The sequence below is a fragment of the Rhinoderma darwinii genome, chromosome 5, assembly GCF_050947455.1.
Source record: "Rhinoderma darwinii isolate aRhiDar2 chromosome 5, aRhiDar2.hap1, whole genome shotgun sequence".
Lineage (NCBI taxonomy): Eukaryota > Metazoa > Chordata > Amphibia > Anura > Rhinodermatidae > Rhinoderma > Rhinoderma darwinii.
Genome location: NC_134691.1, coordinates 273,596,913 through 273,619,665, shown reverse-complemented (window position 1 = coordinate 273,619,665; position 22,753 = coordinate 273,596,913). Strand labels below are relative to the sequence as shown.

The window sequence follows — 22,753 nt, the reverse complement described above, 5'->3', positions numbered from 1 at the left end:
GAGCGCTAGTATAGGCTCTGCTCCGGGACGCTGCGGAATTCCCTGACATATCTGCCCATATATGGACAGTGTGTCAGGGTCTTCCCCAGAGCACAGTCCCGGGCAGAGCGCTATTTTCGGCTCTGCTCCAGGACTCTGGGGAAGCCTCTGACATCGCTGTCCATACATCGACAATGATGTCAGGGGCTTCCCCAGAGCAGGAGTCCCAGTGATGTCAGGAGCACAGCTGGAGTCCCAGGAAGAGCCTAATAGCGCTCTGCCTGGGACTCCAGCTCTGGACAAGCCCCTGACCTCACTGGGGCAGCCTCTACAGAGGGCACTGGGGCAGCCTCTACAGAGGGCACTGGGGCAGCCTCTACAGAGGGCACTGGGGCAGCCTCTACAGAGGGCACTGGGGCAGCCTCTACAGAGGGCACTGTGGCAGCCTCTACAGAGGGCACTGTGGCAGCCTCTACAGAGGGCACTGTGGCGTTATCTACAAGTGGGTGTGTGACAGTATCTGAAGAGGACACTGGCATTATCTAGGGGTGTGTGGCCTTATCTACAGAGGGCACTGTGGCCTTATCTACAGAGGGCACTGTGGCCTTATCTACAGAGGGCACTGTGGCCTTATCTACAGAGGGCACTGTGGCCTTATCTACAGAGGGCACTGTGGCCTTATCTACAGAGGGCACTGTGGCCTTATCTAGGGGCGTGTTGCATTATCCACAGAGGGCACTGCGGCAGCATCCACAGAGGGCACTGCGGCACTATCTAAAAAGGGGCTGCCCAATCTTGACATGTGTGCTAACTGAGCCGCCGGACTGCATTTGGCGACACTTAAACTGGAAAGCTGGATTGTTGAAATAAGCACGTGGAGAAATATCTCAAATTTTAAACCTAGCGCTATTATTATAGTAATGTAGTATTATTATTATAGTAATATAGTGTTATAGTAGTTCAAATAACTAATTGATTAACAATAATTTTGTATTGTATCAAATTTGAAAGTAATGCGGCCCGTCAACTTCCCATTTTTTCTATATGCGGCAACTCTTCCCGGCCGAGTTTGAGACCCCTGATCTAGAAGACTTTGGAATTTAACTTTGTCCTAAAATAAATGGCATATTTAGGAAAAACTGCAACTGAACACTATTCTAATATGAAAAAGAAAAAAAAAAAAGGAGGTGCCCTTCCACTTTCCACTCATTCACCTTAGCGAATACGAAGGGGAAAACAAGATGATCCACCAACAAGAGCTATTCATTGGCAAATTGAATTGAAGGCTCTGGTTTATCAGACACATTTCTGATGGACACATTTTCTCATTGATGCCACAACATGATTCACATTCTATGGGGATAGATATAATCAAGCATGTCGGCGAGGTACGGACTACCAGTGAAAGGTAAGATAGAGAGGTGAAGGGTGACCGGGTGACAGGGAAATTAGCCACATGAGAGAACAAGATGGATGGATACTATCAGAGAAACCATGGATATACCATTAAGTAACCTGCAGAATGGTCTCCAGAAGCTATAAAAAAAACCAAAAAAAAAACAAACTAAGGGCTTTACCCATCTTCTTTAGCAAACAAAAATACAGGAAAAAAAGACAACTATAAAGAGAAAATTCATTTCTAGCAGTGTTTTTCTTTTTAATTATTATTATTGCCGTTTTTAGTATATACTCCGTATAATGTATTTCTATGTATTTTTATTTCAACAGAACCCTTAAAAAGCCATCTGCCACTAGAGTACAGAAGAATGTAATTTAAATATGGCACAATAATTTCCATTTGTAGACTTTATTTAGTCCACATACAGCCCATAGGCTTTATCCCACTACTGTTATTTAGATCCCTCATTGTAGTTTTGACAGGGGGACAAGGAAGAGGCAGAGGGTCACAGAGATCACTGATCACAAAGAAGACATGCTGCTGTAGTGTACAAATACATCATAGCAAACAGGATAAGAGAAATTATACAACAGGATTCCTTCCTATGTCTATGCTATTGATATGTAATAATCTGCGTGATACGTTTTCAGGTGCAGGTATACATACTATTTCATGTCTGCAGGATGCACGATGTAGACCTTGTGTGGGCGTCCTCATATTATGCACACCATAAACTGCGCTCCACAACAAGCAGGGGTGGACTGAGAACAGTGTGGAACCCTGGCAATAAAAGTCATGTGCCCTTACTACCAACCAGTCATGGATTTCATATAGATATGATTTGCATGCTCAATTCATTATATTGCTACTTTGAAACAACTAGAATCTGTTGTGTCACACTGTGTTCACGTCATGTTTGTGATGTGTGTTTGTCCCATAGACTTCGATAGTCAAACCTATGGTAAAAGGGTATACTTTTGGCATAGGTTTGGCTGGAATACCTTCTTTAAACTGTATTGACAAGTATAGTATAGTGGAGTACGGTTTTCAGTACAAGGGAATCCCATAAAAATAGCAGTCAATGGCAGACGTATGCACACCTAAACATACACGCCAACAGTATAACGTCACGTGAACAGAAACGTATGACTTTTCAGGTTCTTCACTGGATTAAATGAAATGCTATTTACACCTTTGGAATCTTTTTTTTTTTTTAATTTTTTAAAATGTCTATTGTGTCTAGTGTGTTTGGTGCAACTTTATAAATACTTTTTATTAAAAATTATTTTTACTTTTTGAGACACAGCTGCTTTGTATCCTGTACACACAGCAGCTGTATCTAGCGCGAAGACCTGAATCAGTCAGGTCAGCGGCACTGACGGTTCAGTGTCAGCAGGTGTCATCGAGCTGTTACCGATCACATCGAAGTTCATAACTTAGATGTGATCGATAACAGGTGGACCCTGCATGACTGAATCCTTCAGTGCTGCTGACCTGACGGATTCAGGTCTTCACGCAAGATACAGTTGCTCTGTATACAGGATACAAAGCAGCTGTATCTCAAAAAGTAAAAATAATTTTTAATAAAGTAAATTACAACTTACCGAAATAAAAACAGGGAGCAGAATCGGGCGCATGCAAATTGCACACAAAGCCGAGGACAGTTAAAGTTGTAATTTACTATACCAACTATTCCCTAAACGTTAGTTTTTAAGGTATGCAGTTTTGGAAAACGAAACCTCAGCTGACAGGTTCCCTTAAAGTTATTTAAAAAAAAAAAAAGAAAAACTTTTTTTTTGGCTCAGACCGAACAATACCAATGCAACAATGGCTGTCAAGCATCCGACACATTAACTTATAACATAAATGCTTAGATAGATTTGCCTAGCATAATCCATTACAGTTCTTTACCAGAAAGCGCCTCCTGTGCTACAGCTCTAGAGTAAACACAATACAGAAGGTGAGAGGAGCAGCATATATCCCCCCACAAGCACCACCAGACCAGTGCACGGGTACCATCTTGGAGGGCATGCAAAGCTAAACCGGCGTTGGATTTTCATAGAGGAGACCCTCTAGGAGGTAAGTCAGCACAGGTAGGGGGAGTGCCTGGAAAGTTTCTTGAAGTCCTTGAGATCACCTGTTTTGTGAAACTGTTAAAAATTATATTCATACATTTCTTAGCCCTGTTTCTGGGATAGATCCGTGATAATCTTTGTGGTCTAAATTGAATCTCCCCAAAAAGTTGTCACCTGGCTTTCTTAGAGTACTGAATGGTAAAGCTTCCCGCATTCAGCACTAGGAAGAGCACCACCCAGACACCAAATTTATAAAAGGGGTTGGAAGCAAAACTCGGTCGGGAGGGCCCAATTTCGAGACCCCATTGCGACCAGGATATGTCCAGCAATGCTGTAAATTATTGTTATCTGATTGAGGTAGGCTACAGATATTCAGCTGTGTCACAAGATGCCTGGAGATAGAGTATGATGGGACTTGAGTGACATCATGAGATTTTTCTAAGTTTTGCCGTCATTTGTTACTTTACGCTCTCTGACCTCTGCAGATGCATGACAGTAACACATGATGCCATGATCAGACAACACAGGGCGTGTTTGAAGTTTGTAACCATGTCCTCAAACCATACACTGTTTGGGGGCTTAAGGCCTGAAATAGTTGAACACTGCTTTATGATCATACTGATCATGGTGACATACTACTGGCAGCATCTACACTTTTTTGCATTGGTTATCATCTTGCCATACACTAAACGACCACTTTATTAGAGCCCTTTCATGATTGAGGTTTACATATATGGAAATTAGACACGTGACCCAGGAGTGCAGCATAAAATCAAAGGCACAAGATTTCCGTGGATCAGTTTCACTGTGAATCCACATTAGAAAATCGAGTGTTCTGATTGACTTCGAATGAGGCATGGTCATTGGTGTAGAATAACCAGGGCCAGTATTTCACAAGCGGACAACCTTGTGGTGTTTTATTGTGTAACGATGTTGAGCGTAAGCCAAGAATGTTTATATAGAAGAAAAACCCTCAAAAGAAGATTCTATGGACGTTAACAACTAGTCAACGAAAGGGGTCAGAGGAGGATGTCAAAAATTGTTCTGACGAACAGGCGGTGCATAGTCAAGCAAATTGTAGCCGAATAAAACACTGGTGCTCCAACTAATGTGTCTGAATGTACAACTAGTCGTTCCTTAAACCGGAGGCTCTATACCATCAGACGGCCAGTTGGAGTGCCATTGCTGTCTAAAGGAAACAGAAAGGCAAGTCTCCAATGGGCCAAAGAGCGCAAAAATTGGATCACTGAAAAGTTGAAGAACATCACCTGGGCAGATGAATCCAGATTTCTGTTGCTGATGTCAGTGTCAGAATTTGGTGCAAGCAGCATGAATTGATGAAGGTGTCAAACAGTTCAGACTAGTGGAGGTGGATCAATGGTGTGGGGAATGTTTTATGGACACACCCTGTGTCCTCTGATACCTGTGGATAGACATTTGAACAGTAGGGCTTACCTAACCATCATGGCCGACAAAGTTTATCCCTTTATGGCAGCTGGGACAATTTAGAGCCAACTATGACAAGCTATCCTGTCCGCATAGGCCAACATTCCTGCAGAACAATTTCAACACCTAGTAGAATCTATGCAACGACGAATTGCTGCGGTTCTGAGGGCCAAAGGAGGTCCAACACGCTTCTAGATGCGTGTCTCTAATAAAGTGGCCATTCAGTGTATTCAATTACAAGTTGCTGCATTTTGTTACATTATTTAATGTTTGTAGCAATGTGTGACCAGCTAAACACTACACTCAAAGCAAAACAGTACTCAAGTTAAGCGCTTGTTAGGCTTCGTTCACATCTGCTTCAGGGCTCCGATCCGACGTTCTGTCTGAGCTTTCCGTCACAATGGAGCCCTGAGTGACACAAATGGAAACCATAGGTTTCCGTTTCCATCACCATTGATTTCAATGGTGACGGATCCGGGGCCAATGGTTTTCGTTTGTCTTTGTTGTGCAAGGGTTCCGTCGTTTTGACGGAATCAATAGCGTAGTTGGCTATGCTATTGATTCTGTCAAAACGACGGAACCCTTGCACATCATTGAGCGCGGTGTACAATAGATCAGAGAAGACAGAAGATGTGAAAACCGCTTCCATCTTCTATCCAGGGTGCCCGGCAGTCACTAACTGCCGGGCACTGCCAACATTTAGCTGCCCGATAGCTCAGGCAGCAAGGTAAAGCCTGCCCCGTAGATACACTATGGCAAAGGTTTTAAGGACCTTGACCGCCCGCCATATAATTGCCGTGGGCAGCCGGGAAACCGTTAAAACCCAGAATCTTTGCTTTCAAATGGGAATGATACAGTCATCTCTCCAACCTGTACAGCCTTCCAGTGACTCCTGGATGGTATAACAGGAACTTATCTGTATGTTATCACCTTCCCCTTTTTCAAAGAGAGAATATATGTGCTATCTTATTATCACATATAGCAGGGGTCTTTTTTTTCTACTGAAGGGGTGGGAAGGTAAGCAGTTGCACATCTCATTAGCCCCTGCACCAAATAAGACCATTTGTTGGTTCTATTATTTGAATATTTACTGGCATCTAAATCATGGAGATTTTCTCTTCAGTTTTGATGATTTTTTGAAGATGTGTGCATGTTTATATAGACATAAGGGACATACATGAACTTTGCACGTCTTGATCTTTTATTTTTAGGAGGTGTTGTATCTCTCAGGCTCTGCTTAGTTCGGACTTTAGATGCAAAATTACAAGAAGGCGCCCATGAGTGCTGGGTGGCATTTTTGCAAATTGTAAGGTGTCTACTTTCATAAAATATATGGGTATAGGGGTATAATATGATTATTTTTATTTTATAAATCAGATGGTCACCGATTCATTTGAATGGACTCCATGTAATAATACATTTACCCTGCAGCTGATCAGATTTTTCTCTGGCCTAATTCGGGTTGTCTAGGACTACTCCTATAAGTACACTAGTGTGCAGTTTTATAATGAAATTGGCTGGTACAGTAAGTCGTTCCAAACATTTTAGAGAATTGTGGAGTTATTTTGTTTTTTATTGGAAAAATCACTAATAAAAATTTAAAAAGGAAAAAATAATTGTTTTTACTGTTACAGCTCTAAGCAGTATTTTTTATATTTTAGATTAAAATTGATGCACTATGCTTAGAAAGTCTGACTCCTGACACCACCCCGAACAGTCGAGTGAAGGATAGGTTAATAATATCAAAGTCCCAGAAAACTCCCTTCAATATGAAAGCAGACTTGACAGGTCAAAAGACGGTGGGCAGCCGTTAAGGAATGAACGCAGCCAATTTTCGGTTATTCATTTTCATTTTTTCCTCCCCACCTTCAAAAAGCCATAACCTTTTTATTTTTCTGTCAACATAGCCATATGAGTGCTTGCTTTTAGCAGGACAATTTGTAGTTTTTAACCCCTTCCCGACATTTGACGTATCCATACGCCAAAGTCGGGTAGGGGGAAGTATGGAACGGGCTCACGGAGTGAACCCGCTCCATACGATGATGATGTCGGCTGTATGTTACAGCCGACACTTCAGAGTAATGAGCGGGATCGCGCGTTAACTCGTTAAATGCTGTGGTCAATAGCGACCGCAGCATTTAAATTGTTAGAAAGAGGGGGACGGCCGCCTCTAACAGCTCATCGCGATGGTTGCTACGGCTGCCTTTTGTTTGGTGAAGCGCTAACCGTATGGCTTAAATAACATTATATTAGAATAGTTCGGACTTTACGGACATGGCAATGCCAGATATGTTCATTTTTCTTCTGCATTACTTTAGGTGGAAAATGGGAAAAGTGAGGTTTTTTTAACCACTTACTGACCAGAAGCTTCACCCCCCTTCCTGACCAGGCACATATTCAAGTTTTAGCCATGTGCCAATTTAAAAGCAAATTGTTGTTCTAGTACTCTTCCAACCTACATGTATATGGTCTTGTTTTTCTCATAACATATTGGGCTTCCTATCCTATGGATAGGCCATCATTTTTTTGGGACTGAAAACTCCTTTCAACAACCACAAAATTATTTTTAGGCCTCATTTACACGAGCGTGTGCGTTTTGCGTGTGCAAAAGGCACATAACAGCTCCGTGTGTCATCAGCGTATGATGCACGGCTGCGTGATTTTCGCGCAGCTGCCATCATTATGACACTCCGTTTGGATGTTTCTAAACAGAAAAGCACGTGGTGCTTTTCTGTTTACATTCAGAGTTTGACAGCTGTTGCGCGAATCACGCAGTTCGCACGGAAGTGCTTCCGTGCGGCATGCGTGGTTTTCACACACCCATTGACTTCAATGGGTGCGTGATGCGCAAACAGCGCACAAATATAGGACATGTCGTGAGTTTTTTTTCTATGCCTCCATAGACTAATATAGATGCGTACGACACGCGTAAAAAGCACGCGCGTCACACGCACGTATATCACGCTTGTGTAAACGAGGCCTTATGGAAAGTGGATCCCACCCCAAGGTTTTCATTTAACAACATATTTGAAAATCTGCAGTGTTAAAATGTCTGCAGCATGTGGATGAGATTTGTAAAATCATATTTACTTGCCTTGTACTGTAATCCACTGCAGACTTTACCTGCACAAATCCACAGGTAAAATCTGAAACGAATCCGCCCCATGTAAAATCACCCTAAGGCTGGGGCTACATGGGGACTTTGGCCACGACATAGTGATCCTTGGCAGTGCGACCTATGTCCCTTAGCCTACACCACAAGCAATGAAAGTCAATGTGGTCGTGCTGTGACCCGCAAGTAACTGCAACACGACAGTTTGGATTTCTTCAACGGTCACGTCGCAGCAACTTGCGTGTTGCTACAGAACCACACTGACTTTTCTAATCTGCAACGTAGGCTACGAGACATAGCAATCTTTGGCCAGGCGACCTGTGTCCGGGTGAAAGCTTCATTATACAGCTGTCTCCTCACAGTCGGCCCTGCTGGGAGGAGTAATGTAACAACCTGTCACAACGATCACATGACCAGAGAACACGCTGAGTGGTCTCTGGTTGAAGCTCCGTGATACAGCGGTCTAGAGACAGCTGATTCACAGAGCTTAATGTCGCCAGGGAGCGGAAAACCAGCTAACTCTGGAAGACGTTCTGCAACGTCCTTGCAGAGTTAAGTGCGGATCGCCCATCGTTTATAGTCTATGGGCGGTCCGCAACTGGTTAACTTAAAGTATTTTTAATGTAAAAAATAAAATAAAATTGAAATAATTTTTTCTTATTATTAATAGACCACCCGGGGACTTGAACCAGCTGTCGTTGGATAGCTTGCACAATATACTGCAATACTTTTAAACTTCAGTGTATTGTGCTTTTTACCAGCTGTTATTAAGCCCTGCCTCTGACAGGGCTTAATAGTAGCACAAAAATGGCAGACCATTGCAGACTTCATTAGGCCCCCAGGCTGCCATCACAACCATCGGTACCCCGCGATAGCATTGCAGGGGGGGGGGCAATGGACTGTTGGAGTGGGCAGCCCCTCTTTTTCATACTTCTTAGATGCCGTAGTTGCTATTGACCGCGGCATGGAAATGAATAAACAGGCAAAATCTTCTCCTTGGCGGCTGTCACGTACATGTACGTGACATGTTGCCAAGGGGTTAAAATTTACGCTTGGCTTTATTGAGGTCCAACACAAGACTTGCAGCATGAAAACAAAACTAACATGTGGCCGATCTGGACACTAACAAAACAGCAGTTTTCCTCACCTATTATAAGCCAGGAGTACATTGTTCCTTGGATCACTATCCTTGTGTGGATTCCCAGGCTCTGGCCATCTCTCCACAAACTGCAGCTCTTTTATGGCTCAGTAACGAGCCCAGTAACTTCACCTGAGATAACTGGGCTAGGGGTTACCCCCGTACTGGAGTGGGGAAGGGAATGACCAGTCCCACTACCAATCCTACCTGCCATTCCATAGATATCTAGTCCCGGAACACACATTTAACAAAAGCCTAAGCCTGAAAAAAACAGCTTTCCTGGATCCCTGTATCTCACCTATCTAAACAGAACGAGATCTCTACCCTCTCCAGTACTTTTCCTGCTGCAGCTCACTAAGTAATGTCACCTGCTTTTCAATAGTGACATTCACCAATCTCCAGATGCCATACAGTTTTGCTAACAAATCTCCTATAAATGTCCCATCTCAGTTCCATTAAGGAAATAACTCTTCACATTTTTACTCTGTTTAAAAGTCTATAATTTATATTTGTATTGCTTTATTTTCCATATATCTGAACAAAGCTTCAGTCCAGATGGAAATATTCACACGGCATCGATGTAAAGTAATAACTTTTATCTTCAGTACGGCAATAACTGCGCCTTGCGGATTAATAAAACTATTGTTCCTCTAATTTATATAGAACAATTTGCTGTAGTCAAATCAATCTTACTAGTGTCTGTCTGCTGAGAAAACATATTGGTCTGAGTTTATAAAGTGAGTAAAAACTAATATTATTTGTTCATAACGCTCAGTTAGACCAGCGATTAGCTCTGGAGAAAGCCATAAAGGGAAGCTAGCCCATTACACTGTACATTACTCATTTGTTATACTATATCCGTCTTACTGGAAAAACTTATTAAAAGTATAAGAATATGCACCAATTAACACATTACGATCACAAAGAGAAATAGCTGCCTAGTGGTGATAGCAGATCCCAGGAGGAAAAGCCTAAGGCTGGCCATACAATTTAAATAGCTGTCGGCTGAACAATCATTCAGCCGACAGCTATTCCAACCGACTTCCACATACACATTCACACTCGAGCGTGAATGTGTTCTCTCCGGACATTTCCTGTCGGGGGATTCATGACAACGCTATACTCAATGGATGGTTGGCTGGTCCCGCCGAAAATTGAAGTTCGGCCAACAAACATCTAATGTGTATGGTCATCTTAAGTTCAGTGATAAAACAACATGCGACGTAACAGAAGTGCAATCGTTTTTCTGTGTGATGTCACCCTGTCTGCATCTGTCAACCAAATTACATATTCTCCTGCCTCAGTAACGACGTAGTCCAGTCTCCTAACAGACCTAACCAGGGCCGGACTTACATTGGAAGGTTTCCTGTGCAGTATCTTTTGTTGCCCCCCCCCCCCTATCCCCACATGGTATACTGTTATATAGTGTAGAAATACCCATACCAAATAGTCACCCATTGACTCGTACTGTCAAAAAAAACATACATGACATATTAGACAGGCTGGTAGAATTTTCTGGAAATTAGAAGTTTGCAACATTTAGTCAATATGTAGGATTGTATGATTTCTAGGCCCACAACTAGTCTTTGTAAAAGTAGCTTTCAGGATAGTCTGCAAATGTGACAGATCTGTGTGAATAAGAGCATTTATCAGATGCCCAAATAACTCTAAACTAGTGGGTGCAATACAAGTAGTGCTGATTAGCCAAAACAAATTTGACCGGTTCTAAAATACCTATAGAAGAAACAAGCTATGGAGACAGAGGTGATCACTTGGGAACGGGTGGGATGGGACTGGGGTTGCCACCTATTCCACCCCAAAAATTGTGGCCTGGCTGATTTATTTACACGTGCCTTTTTTTTTGCTTCCTTGCCGATTTAAATCCCACACTTGACCTAATCCTGAGGCTATTAACGTTCTGAGAGCTAGGTGGCCTGGAAGAGGAAGAGTATCCAATCAAAATAGTAAGTAATCATCTGACTGCAGACACACGGTCTTAATATTCAAAAGTATCAGCCCTTAGTACTGACGATAATTTTTTTCTACGGCCATTGGCCTACCAGTGTTAATATTGGCTCGTCCGGTGGTTTACTTTGCGGGTGGTAGCCCTAGATAGGGTGTAAAGAATAATACTGTTTATTGGGTGCTATTGCGGTGTGTTGATGTCTCCTCATGACTAACCAATGCTCCTGCACATTTCAATATTGAACAATCTGAGCATCAGATGCCTTTCAAATTAAATTAAACTTTGTGACTATATTTTGTGTATACTGAACCAGTAGGATTTCAGCAACAGGGTTCCAAGTAAATTGCACTTTACTGAATTGGCATCATTCTGTTGTGAATGGTCATGAAACCATGCAGAAGTAAAGTTTTTCTTTTAATTTCATTGTCCAATGTGAGACCCCCATACATACAATCTTTTAGGCCACAGTATGCCCCCTTTTAAACTGCAGCATGCTATAGTTTGTGAGTTTTAGCGCAATTTGATTTCTACATTTCCTCAAACCGGTTATTTAGGTAAAGCTTTTTTTATGGTCCTGTAACAAGTGCTCATAAATAGAGGACCATATTCATATACAATAATAATACATTTTAGCTAAAAGTCAGAGGGTATAAAATTATTATTAATAAAAAACACTAGATTTGCCACCTGTAAAAACAAATCACAATCCGTATGTTTACAGTACCATATAATAGTATGGTATTTCTGTAAATATTCATAAGTATGCCTAAAACATTAAAGAGTGTTTATCAAAAATATAACTTATCCATTTCATTATGGCTGCAGGCTCTTCCTTCTAGTAATCGTGGGGTCTCCAGTGTTCAGATTCCCACCAGTCAGAAGTAATAGTATAGTTGAACGGCTATTATTTCGGTGGTCTTGTATCTTTATTTCCCCTTGACCATTAAAATACTTGATTTTGCCAAAATAGTTCAGTTTAACATAAATTCAAATGGCTGTAGCAGTGTGTGTACTGTATAAAATGAAGATCAATATCGAACACATTTTTATAATACATGAAAATTTAATTGCAAAATAGATGAAAACATCTCACCCAGCAACCCATTAATCTCTGTCACCCCCTGTGCATAGAAGAATCAAGAAGGCCTGTACTCTGTATTTAATCAATCACTTGTCAGCTGGGCATTCATTTACAGGGAGTTCTTGTCTAGTGTCAGCAGTACAATGTGTACAATCTGGAAAAATATCTACAGGGCAAAAGTTAAAACAGCAGAAGCGTTTGATAGTTAAGAAGGTCTGCTACGACAAACTAAGATTTTTTTTAAATAATAAATGCAGACATTAGAACCACCACCAGGGCCACTATCAGTGTAGTTCAGGTTGTACTATAATCAGGGGCCCCAGTAAATGATTTGAGAAAAAGGAGCCACACTTTACTGCCGACTTCTTTCTAACTCCCAAGAGTCATATTTGTATTGAATGAATGGGCTCCATTTAATAGACAACAATGTACAAAAATCTTTTGTGCCCATGACAACATAGATCACATATTTGAAATGGAACTGAAATGGTGCATAGAAATCATATAGTTCCCTCTTCCATTCATAGTTGCCAACAGTCCCGAATTTGCCGGGACTTTCCCGAACGTGTCCTGGCAACTGCCATATTCAATTGAATTGAATCTGCTTATATGTGCACTATCTACAAGGAGGTGTGTGTGGAACTATCTACATAGGGCATAGTGGCATTATCTAGGGGGCTGGCATTATCTAAAGAGGGCACTGTGGCATTATTTACATAAGGCACTGTGGAACCATCTACAGAGGGCACTGTGGCACCATCTACAGAGGGAACTCTGACATTATCGAAAAAGGGGCTGTATGGCACCATTTACAGGGGGGCTGTATGGATCTATCTACAGAGGGCACTGTGGCACTATCTTCAGAGGGCACTGTGGTACTATCTACAGAGAGAACTCTGGCATTATCTAAAAAGGGGCTGTATGGCACCATTTACAGGGGGCTGTGTGGTTCTATCTACAGGGGTGCGTGGCATTATCTACAGAGGGCATTGTGGCACTATCTACAGTGGGAACAATGTTATTATCTACAGGAAGCATTGTGTGGCATTATCTACTGGGGGCAGTGTGTGCCACCATCTACAAGGGGCACTGAGTGTGGCACTATCTACGCTGGTTTTTACACTACCAGTAGTGGTCAACATGTAACCGTAATGATAAAGTGAGACATCACCTGCCTGTAAACAACCGGATAACCAGAGAGATACTGGCCACCATAATAGTTGTCAGCCAAACTAGTGCAGAAATTTTTGTTTGTTTATTTATATGTAGAAATTCTGGGAAGAAAGCCACGCCGCATTAGCCACTCTCACCAGATAACCCACGCCTGCGTAAAACACACCTACCAAAGAAGCAACACCCTGAGTGTCCCTGGAAAAAAATAAAAAATTCTGCCAAATATGTTCCATTGCTCCAAGACAAGCCAAGATGTGGGAAGGATCTTAATGGGTTTTAATTATTTGTTGCATGGGACCCAGACAATGAAGGCTACTTATTGTTATAATTTTTAACACGTCCTTTTTAACATTTTCTAATTTTTAGGCCTCATGCACACGACCGTAGCCACGTGCATGGCCGTGATTTTTGGGTCGGCCGGCAGTGTCACCCGCGAGCCGCGCACATGGCCGCGTCCATTATTTCCTATGAGCCTGGACCGCAGAACATGCCCGTAATAAGACTTGCCCATTATTTCTGCGGTCCAGGCTCCTGTGCTCCTGTGTACATGGCCCCATAGGAATGAATGCAATTCTCCCATGGATTTTCGGGGGAATTGCGGCCGCAAAAGCACGTTCTTGTGCATGGGGCCTTAGGCTTATAGTTTTAAAATAATAGTAAAAATATCGTTTTACCCTAAAATAGACCTTTTATTTGTGATAGTCATTGTCTACCATAAATTTTGATATATTACATATCTATTTTAGGGTAATTCGGTAAACAGAGTAGTGGACGAGCAGAGTCAAACCAGGAGTGTACGTGGTAACAAATGCAGACCAGGGGAATAGTCAGTCAAGCCAGGGTCAATATGAAGCAGAGGTCAAAGCAGCAGAGCCAGGAAACAACAGAATCACAGGCAAAGGACAAGCAGCAAATGAAGGTATAAGTAGACCAAGGGCGGGAGCTAGAATCGTCTGGCCAGGCTGCGATAGGCTGAGGAGTGGGAGAGCCTACCAGCCTGAGTGGTAGCAGATCGAGTCACTCTAGAAGACCTAGGAACAGATGCAGGCTGATTAACCATGGGCGTCGACACAGAAGCTATGTCAGGCAAATCCTTCACAGTACCCCCCCTTTTATGAGGGGCCACTGGACCCTTACTAGGTGGACCTGGCTTATTGGGGAACCGAAGATGGAACTTTTTGAGCAATAACCCGGCGTGAACATCCCGGGCGGGTACCCAAGTCCTCTCCTCAGGCCCGTATCCTCTCCAATGGACCAGGTACTGGAGGGAGCCTTGGACCATCCTGCTGTCCACAATCTTGGCCACCTCGAATTCTACCCCTTCAGGGGTAAGAACAGGGACCGGAGGTTTCCTCGAGGTAGCCAAGGACGGGGAGCAGCATTTCAGGAGGGAGGCATGGAACACGTTGTGTATTTGAAAAGACGGGGGTAACTCCAGCCAGAAGGAGACAGGGTTAAGGACCTCAATGACCTTGTACGGCCCTATATACCGGGGAGCAAATTTTTTGGACGGAACTTTAAAGCGCAAATTTTTTGAAGACTGCCACACCAGATCCCCGACCACACACAAGGGGTTAACAGAACGACTTTTATCTGCCTGAGTCTTTTGTATGCTCTGGGATGCCTCAAGGCTCTTCTGAACCTGGGCCCAGACTGTGCACAGTTCCCGATGAACGACATCTACCTCGGGATTGTTGGAACCACCAAGTGAAACGGAGGAGAACCGTGGATTAAATTCAAAATTACAGAAAAAGGGGGAGAACCCTGACGAGTTACTGACCTGGTTAGCGAGGGGAATGAAGGAGACCCAATTATCTTGGCAGTCAGAGATAAAACACCTTAAATATTGTTCTAGAGACTGATTAGTCCTCTCGGTTGGGCCATTAGTTTCAGGATGGAAGGCCGATGAGAAGGACAGATCAATCTCCAACTTCTTACAGAAAGCCCTCCAAAACAATGAAACAAACTGTACCCCTCTGTCAGAAACAATATTGACATGAACCCCATGGAGACGCAGGATGTGTTTGACAAACAAGGTAGCTAACGTCTTGGCATTGGGTAGTTTCTTGAGGGGCACAAAGTGGCACATCTTACTGAAGCTTTCTATTACAACCCACACCACCGTCTTGCCTTGGGATGGAGGCAGATCGATGATAAAATCCATGGAGATATGGGTCCACGGTCTGTGGGGAATGGGCAAACATAGTAAGCCCGCTGGTCGGGACCTGGGAGTCTTGTACCTAGCACAAATTTCACAAGCAGCGACGTAGGCCTTAACGTCTTTAAGCAACCCAGGCCACCAATAGGTTGTAGAAATGAGGTGCTTGGTACCCAGGATGCCTGGATGGCCAGATAGTGCAGAGTCATGATTCTCCCCGAGTACCCTTAGCCGGAATTGCAGGGGAACAAACAGCTTGTTCTCAGGAAGGTTCTCGGGAGCTGAAACTTGATCAGCCGCAATTTCAGAGACTAAGTTAGAATCAATAGAGGATATGATTATACCTGGGGGCAAAACACAAGCAGGATCCTCCTCCTGAGGAGTGCTGGCCATGAAGCTACGCGACAGCGCATCAGCTTTAATATTTTTAGACCCAGCCCTATAGGTGAACACAAAGTTGAATCTAGTAAAAAACAACGCCCATCGAGCTTGTCTCGGGTTTAACCTCTGGGCAGATTCTAGAAAAAACTGATTCTTGTGGTCGGTAAGGACCGTTACCTGGTGCCTAACCCCCTCCAGGAAGTGGCGCCACTCTTCAAATGCCCATTTAATGGCTAAGAGATCACGGTTGCCAACGTCGTAGTTACTCTCAGTGGGGGAGAACTTCCTGGAGAAGTAGGCACAGGGACGGAGATGGGTGAAAGACCTAGTACCCTGGGACAAGACAGTACCCACTCCCACCTCGGAGGCGTCAACCTCCACGATGAATGGCTCCATCTGGTTAGGCTGAATCAGCACTGGGGCAGAGATAAAGCACCTCTTAAGGACCTCAAAAGCCTGGACCGCCTCCGGAGGCCAGTGGAGGAGATCGGCACCTTTGCGAGTAAGGTCCGTAAAAGGCTTAGCGATGACCGAGAAGTTAGCAATAAATCTCCTATAATAATTAGCAAACCCCAGGAAGCACTGTAACGCCTTCAGGGAGGCAGGTTGGACCCATTCAGCCACAGCCTGAACCTTGGCAGGGTCCATGCGGAATTCGTTAGGAGTGAGGATTTGACCCAAAAATGGTATTTCCTGCACCCCAAACACACATTTTTCGTTTTTAGCAAAGAGTTTTCACGAAGGGCCTGGAACACCTTCCTGACATGCTCAATGTGGGAGGACCAGTCCTTGGAAAACACAAGTATGTCATCAAGGTACACCACAAGAAATACCCCCAGGTAGTCTCTTAAAATCTCATTTATGAAATTCTGGAATAGTTTTTTAAGGGTTTTTTTTTACACCGTTCACCGCGTGGAATTAATAACATAATATTTTTATAGTTTAGGCCGTTAAGGACACGGCGATACCAAATATGTATAGATTATTCTATTATTTTATCCAATAATAATGGACTTGATAAGGGAAAAGGGCGATTGTGTTTTGTTTTATTTTATTTTGGAAACTTTTGTTATAGGTTTTAAAACTTTTTTTATACAATTTTTTTAATATTTTTTTTCACACTTATTTTTCAAGTCCCACTAGGGGACTTGAAGGTCCAACTGTCTGATTTCTTTTTTCTAATACATTGCACTACCTATGTAGTGCAATGTATTAGATCTGTCAGTCATTCACTTCATTCACTGACAGCAAGCCGATTAGGCTTCGCCTCCTGGCGGGGTCTAATCAGCTTCTGAAATGGCAGAGCAGGAGACCATTGTTAGGCTTCCTGTTGCCATAGGCCTGTGATTATGTAATGTCAGGATAGGGAGACAGACAGGTGAGCCCTAATCTACCCGCCACTGAGTCCCTGCCTACTTGCACAGCCTATCCTAGGCGACGGCGTACAACGGGGCGACGGTCCCTACGCTCAATATGTGCACAACAGACAAACAAGACAAGGGAACACAAAAGCAAAGGAATGAGGGACAGTTGCCCACGGCGACACCGTGGGCAACAGAGTAGTGGACGAGCCGAGTCAAACCAGGAGTGTAAGTGGTAACAAATGCAGAGCAGGAGAATAGTCAGTCAAGCCAGGGTCAATATGAAGCAGAGGTCAATGGTAACAGCAGAGCCCGGAAACAAGAGAATCACAGGCAAAGGACAAGCAGCAAATGAAGGTATAAGTAGACCAAGGGCGGGAGCTAGAACCGTCTGGCCAGGCTGCGATAGGCTCTCCCACTCCTCAGCCTACCAGCCTGAGTGGTAGCAGATCGAGTCACCCTAGCAGACCTAGGAACAGATGCAGGCTGATTGACCACGGGCGTCGACACAGAAGCTGTGTCAGGCAAATCCTTCACATATGGTCTGTCCCTCAAAGGTCAAAAAAGACCTTTGGGGGACTTTATGTATTTTCTTTTACACCTTGTTATGCCACTTTCACTGCGGCTGCACAGCCCCATTTACAGGGGAAATCAGCCCTCTTATAGTAACTATTGTCGCTAATAAGGCTATGCTGGATTTAGTTAGACCCAGCAGCAGCCTCCCACTAACGGCCAGTCACATGATCACCAGGACCTGAACAGCCTCTAACTTAAAAAGGGGTTGTCATATAGAGACAATCCCTTTTAACAGCAAGCCACCCCTCGTCAGTCAGCTAATATCACCAGGAGAAGTAACTGCAAACCACGCATTTCCCCTGTAACAGCCTCTTCAGGGGAAATGTACTGTAGTGTTACACAGCAGTCATTCAAATAAATGCTTAACCATGTAATACATGGATGGGACAAGTCCTTAAGAGCAGGAGCAGCTCTTTCGTAGCCGATCTCTTTCACCCACTACTAATGCTACCAGCCCAATGTTTACACTAAAGATTTTCTTCAAAGAGAACAACGTAGCTCGCTGAGCTACACGGTTTCCGTAAGTCCAATAGTAGTGAATGGCAGTTACGGAAGCAGCGTAGTATGCGAGCTACTTCCGTAACTACCATTCAATTCTATGGGACTTACGGAAACAGCGTTGCTCAGCGAGAACGGGGTTTAGGGGGCCCCCGTTCTAGAACAGGGTTTAGGGGGCCCGTTCTAGAACGGGGTTTAGGGGGGCCCGTTCTAGAGATAGGTGAGACCCGCAACTATCTGACATTTATGACCTATCATGTGGATATATCATAAATGACAGTAAAACCCCTTTAATGGATTATTATGGCTTACATGTAGTTGGAGGGAAGGAGAAGAGGAAAGCGTGCGATCTATTTAATATAGAACTTTTAATAGTATTGTTAAAATAAAAAACTTGTGATAAAATTACCAATGGTGCAATGGGATATGTGCGAGTGACCCCAAATCTCACATACCCTAAGGCCAATTGAAAAGTGTAATAAGGTAATGTCACTGTAAGATACCACAATTAAGGTATGTACTGCCATGCGATTGCAAGCAGCACAGTGTGAATAGACTCCAGCCAATTGATCTCCCACAGTGGTGCTCCCTGGTAATGGAGCAGCAATGTGGTGGATAATATTCAGACTGGATCGAGATGCACAGGGACTGATTATGTGCTATAGCAGCGCCTCAGCAGGAATAGCTGGGGCAGCGATGCCAGTAAATCGTCTGAGTGTCAGACTGTGGTCCGGACAGTGCAGGACCCTGCACTAGCGCTGTGCCTAGTGTGCAGGGCGGCAGTGCGTTAAGCGCTGTTAGACAAGGGAGCGAGATATTCTCCCAAGATTAAGCCGGCCGAGACCACACTGTTTGGTGAGCAGCTGTAGCGGCACCCCTACAGATTGGTGGGGCAACGATACAGGAAAGAGCGTACGGTGGTTTGTTAAAAGTGCTAAGCACCCATTATTATGGCTTAGTAACAGGGCATACAAATTACAGTTAAACAATGAAAGTTAAAATAAAAAAGATTTAATAAAACAAAACTAAACTCACGTACCTAAAAGATATGTTACGGGTATTTCTGTCACTTGTCATTCGTGTTGTCCTTTATCCATTGAACGGTGTTTGACATGGTAGTATGGCTCCACACACACAAACTTCCCCAGTCTTAATATCTAGGTGGATATTTGTATGCAAATAGGAAGAGCCCTGTCAATTAAAATGAGCCGGATGGGCAAAATGACAGAGTGGAACAGTCAGTGGATGCCTTTCTCTGTGCCTGGCTCTCTTTAAACCTATTTTTTCTTATATAAATCTGCTGAGAGGTTCCCTTTAAACCCTTGGTGACATGCGACATAACTGCACACAATAGCTGCTAAGAGGGAATATGGAGTAGCCCACCCCATGCTTAGTGGCTGTAACATACAGCAGACACCTCACTGCAACGGCCAAGATCAGAGATAACTCCGATCCCAGCCGTTTAAACACTTAGATGGTGCGGTCAATAGGCCACCAGATCTACCATCTTTGTGCTCCAGCCAGAGGTAGCGCTTAATAGGAACCGGTAAAAAACAATATACTGCAATACATTAAAAGTGATCAAAAAGTCGTTTGTACCCTAAAATGGTACTAATGAAAACTACAGCTAAAAATAGGCCCTCACTTCGCTCCATCAACGGAAAAATGTAAAAGTTATGGCTCTTAGAATATAGCGATACAAATTTATTTTTAAAGTAGTACATCATGAAATAAGCTATATAAATTTGGTATTGTCGTAATCGTATTGACCCAAGGAATAAAGTTAACATAGTTGGCTGTGTCTCCAAGGGGTTAAATGCTCTATTTGTTCAGATGGTAAGATGATTTTTATTTTATATTTTCACTTCAAACTTTCCCACAGCCATAATTTTGTAATTTTTACGTTGACGTAGCTAAATATTCTTGTTTTATGACAAGTGATATTTTAGGTCTCATTTTGCAATACCCAGAAATAAGTGTTTCATTTATATTACATTTCATTATAGGGAAAGGGTTGAAAAAAAAGCAAATTTTTTTAAAAATTTTTTTATGCACTTCAAAGATAACTTGAAATATTGCGATAACTTTATTGTACCGGTTGTTAGTTACAAGGATAACAAATATGTCTGTTATTTACGGTTATGTGATATTTAATAAAATGTATTAAAAAAAAAAATGTTTATTGGAATTCTTTAGCACTTTTTTTGTTAGCAAAGTTTCTTCCTATAATATCCTGGTATATTTCAATACATTATGAATAAATACACAAATTGGAGACACTGTAGCTTGCGGTTCACGGGTAGTGTTTCTGCCTCCCAACATACAGTTCCGAGTTTGACAGAGATGGGACGCAAAAGGAGCGCTTTAAGTTAAATTAAATATATAGAGGTACCCTCCAAGCATCAGAGAAGTTCTGGTAGAGCCATGTAGGAGTATCAACACAGCAGCATCCTGTGTTTTGCAGACAGCAGTGGCCTTCCCTCCTTCAGTGGGCCTTGGCATCGGCCCAATCTTAACGGTTGCTGTTGCTGGCCCTGAGCTCTCCATTCTCTCTCTGACATCTATATGCCCTACTAGGGCATATGGAAAGGGATTGTATATCGTTGAGATTAGCACTTTAAGTATAAAGTAGGATATTGTGCTTAGGTTTATGAAATCACATTTTTCCGGTTTTGATCGAAGGAGTAATTTAAATTCCAAACAGCATTATATCAGATAATTATATTCGTTTTATTTGCTAAACATTAGCCATTATCCAAATTACATACAATTGACATTTCACGCATAATCCGATAAAATTGAACAATCCCTTAATCTTCTGATGTAAATGAGGTTTGATGTAAATGAGGCATATCAACATTAGTTTTTTTTTTTCTTCTCTAAGCTCAGTGTTTATAGTCGCCTGTTATTTCGCTTTATTAATACTTGTTGAACAGGACAAATACAAAAAAGAAAATGGACTATTTGTAAGAAAACAGATCTTACTCTGCCATACATAGGAAATCTGTAATGATGGGGGTAGGGAAACGGACAAGTGAGCCCTAATATACCCGCCACTCTGTCCCTGCCTACTTGCAACGACCCGCCCTAGGCGACGGGGTACAACTGGGCGGCTCAGTAAGTGCTCAGTAAGTGCACGAGACAAACAGACAAGGGTACACAAAGCTAAGGGAAATGGGGCAGTTGCCCACGGCAACACCGCGAGCAACAAGAGTGGTGAACGAGCCGAGTCAAACCAGGAGTGAACGAGGTACCAAACGCAGAGCAGGAGAGTAGTCAGTAAGCCAGGGTCAGTATGGAGCAGGATCAAATAGTCAGAAGCTGTAGCTGGGCCAGGAAACCACACGAGAAGAATCACAAGCAAAGGAGGAACAGGAAAGGCAGGTATAAATAGACAGAGGGCGGGAGCTAGCTGAGTCTGGCCAGGCTGCGATAGGCTCTCCCGCTCCTAAGCCTGCCATCCTGAGTGGTGGAAGATGGAGTCAGTCTCAGAGACATAGACTCAGGTGCAGACTGATTACCTATGGGCGTATACACAGAAGTTGTGCCTGGCAGATCCTTTACAAAATCTCTCCCAACTCCAATACAAACATGCATGATCGGCCAAGTGTACATGTTTATTTCAACAGGGAAAGGGGAATAAGTATTTGCCAGACATCTCTGGCAGAAACGTATATCCCAAAGGACCAAAAAAATTGGGCATGGTGAAATCCAACATGCCTGATCCTTCTTTCCCCCACATTTGCCATCGGGAGTCAACTATACAAATCGGCAGGTTCAGAAAACTTTTACCTGATGTGTATGGCACCAGTATTGAAAAAAATGACAAAGAGGATACAAGGCAATTATAAAAATTATCATACAACATGGCTATTTAGTGTTACCTAATTTGGCATAAATGAGATCTTGTAAAAACTTTCTTGCTTAGATGATTTTTGTCTTTTGCTTGAGGATCAACATATTTGTACAAAATTTGTTTATTCCATTGACAGTTTTTTTTCAGATAATAAGTTACAAATCCCCTGCTTCTCTTCATACAGCAATAATTCTGCCAAGCTCCAGCGACCACTAGTTGGTGCTGAAGAGCTTAATGCATACAGATTATTGTGCCCAATGGGAGCTGGATAAATCCCTATGAAGTGATGGCTGAGGCAAGCAGAGGATTTCCAGCCTTACTGTATATCAGAAACACAGAGTTCCCACCTTGCTTGACTAATAATGATCTGCTAATAATCTGATTTTCAGATAGAAAAAGTTACATTTACCATGTATAGCCTACTTACTTTATCTAGAATATCTTCCATTCCATAAAGTACTGAAACTTCTCAACAGTCTTTCTACAAACTGCATGTATCTTAAACTTTCAGTCTAAGACTGTTAACTTGTGCATGTCAAACATTTAAAAAATAT

General features: G+C 42.9%; 1 protein-coding gene across 3 annotated transcripts in view; it reads right to left on the bottom strand.

The window, feature by feature from the left end:
- The window catches only part of OSBPL10 (oxysterol binding protein like 10), a 362,776-nt gene that overhangs the window by 209,961 nt on the left and 130,062 nt on the right, over positions 1–22,753 (bottom strand). The window lies entirely within an intron of this gene.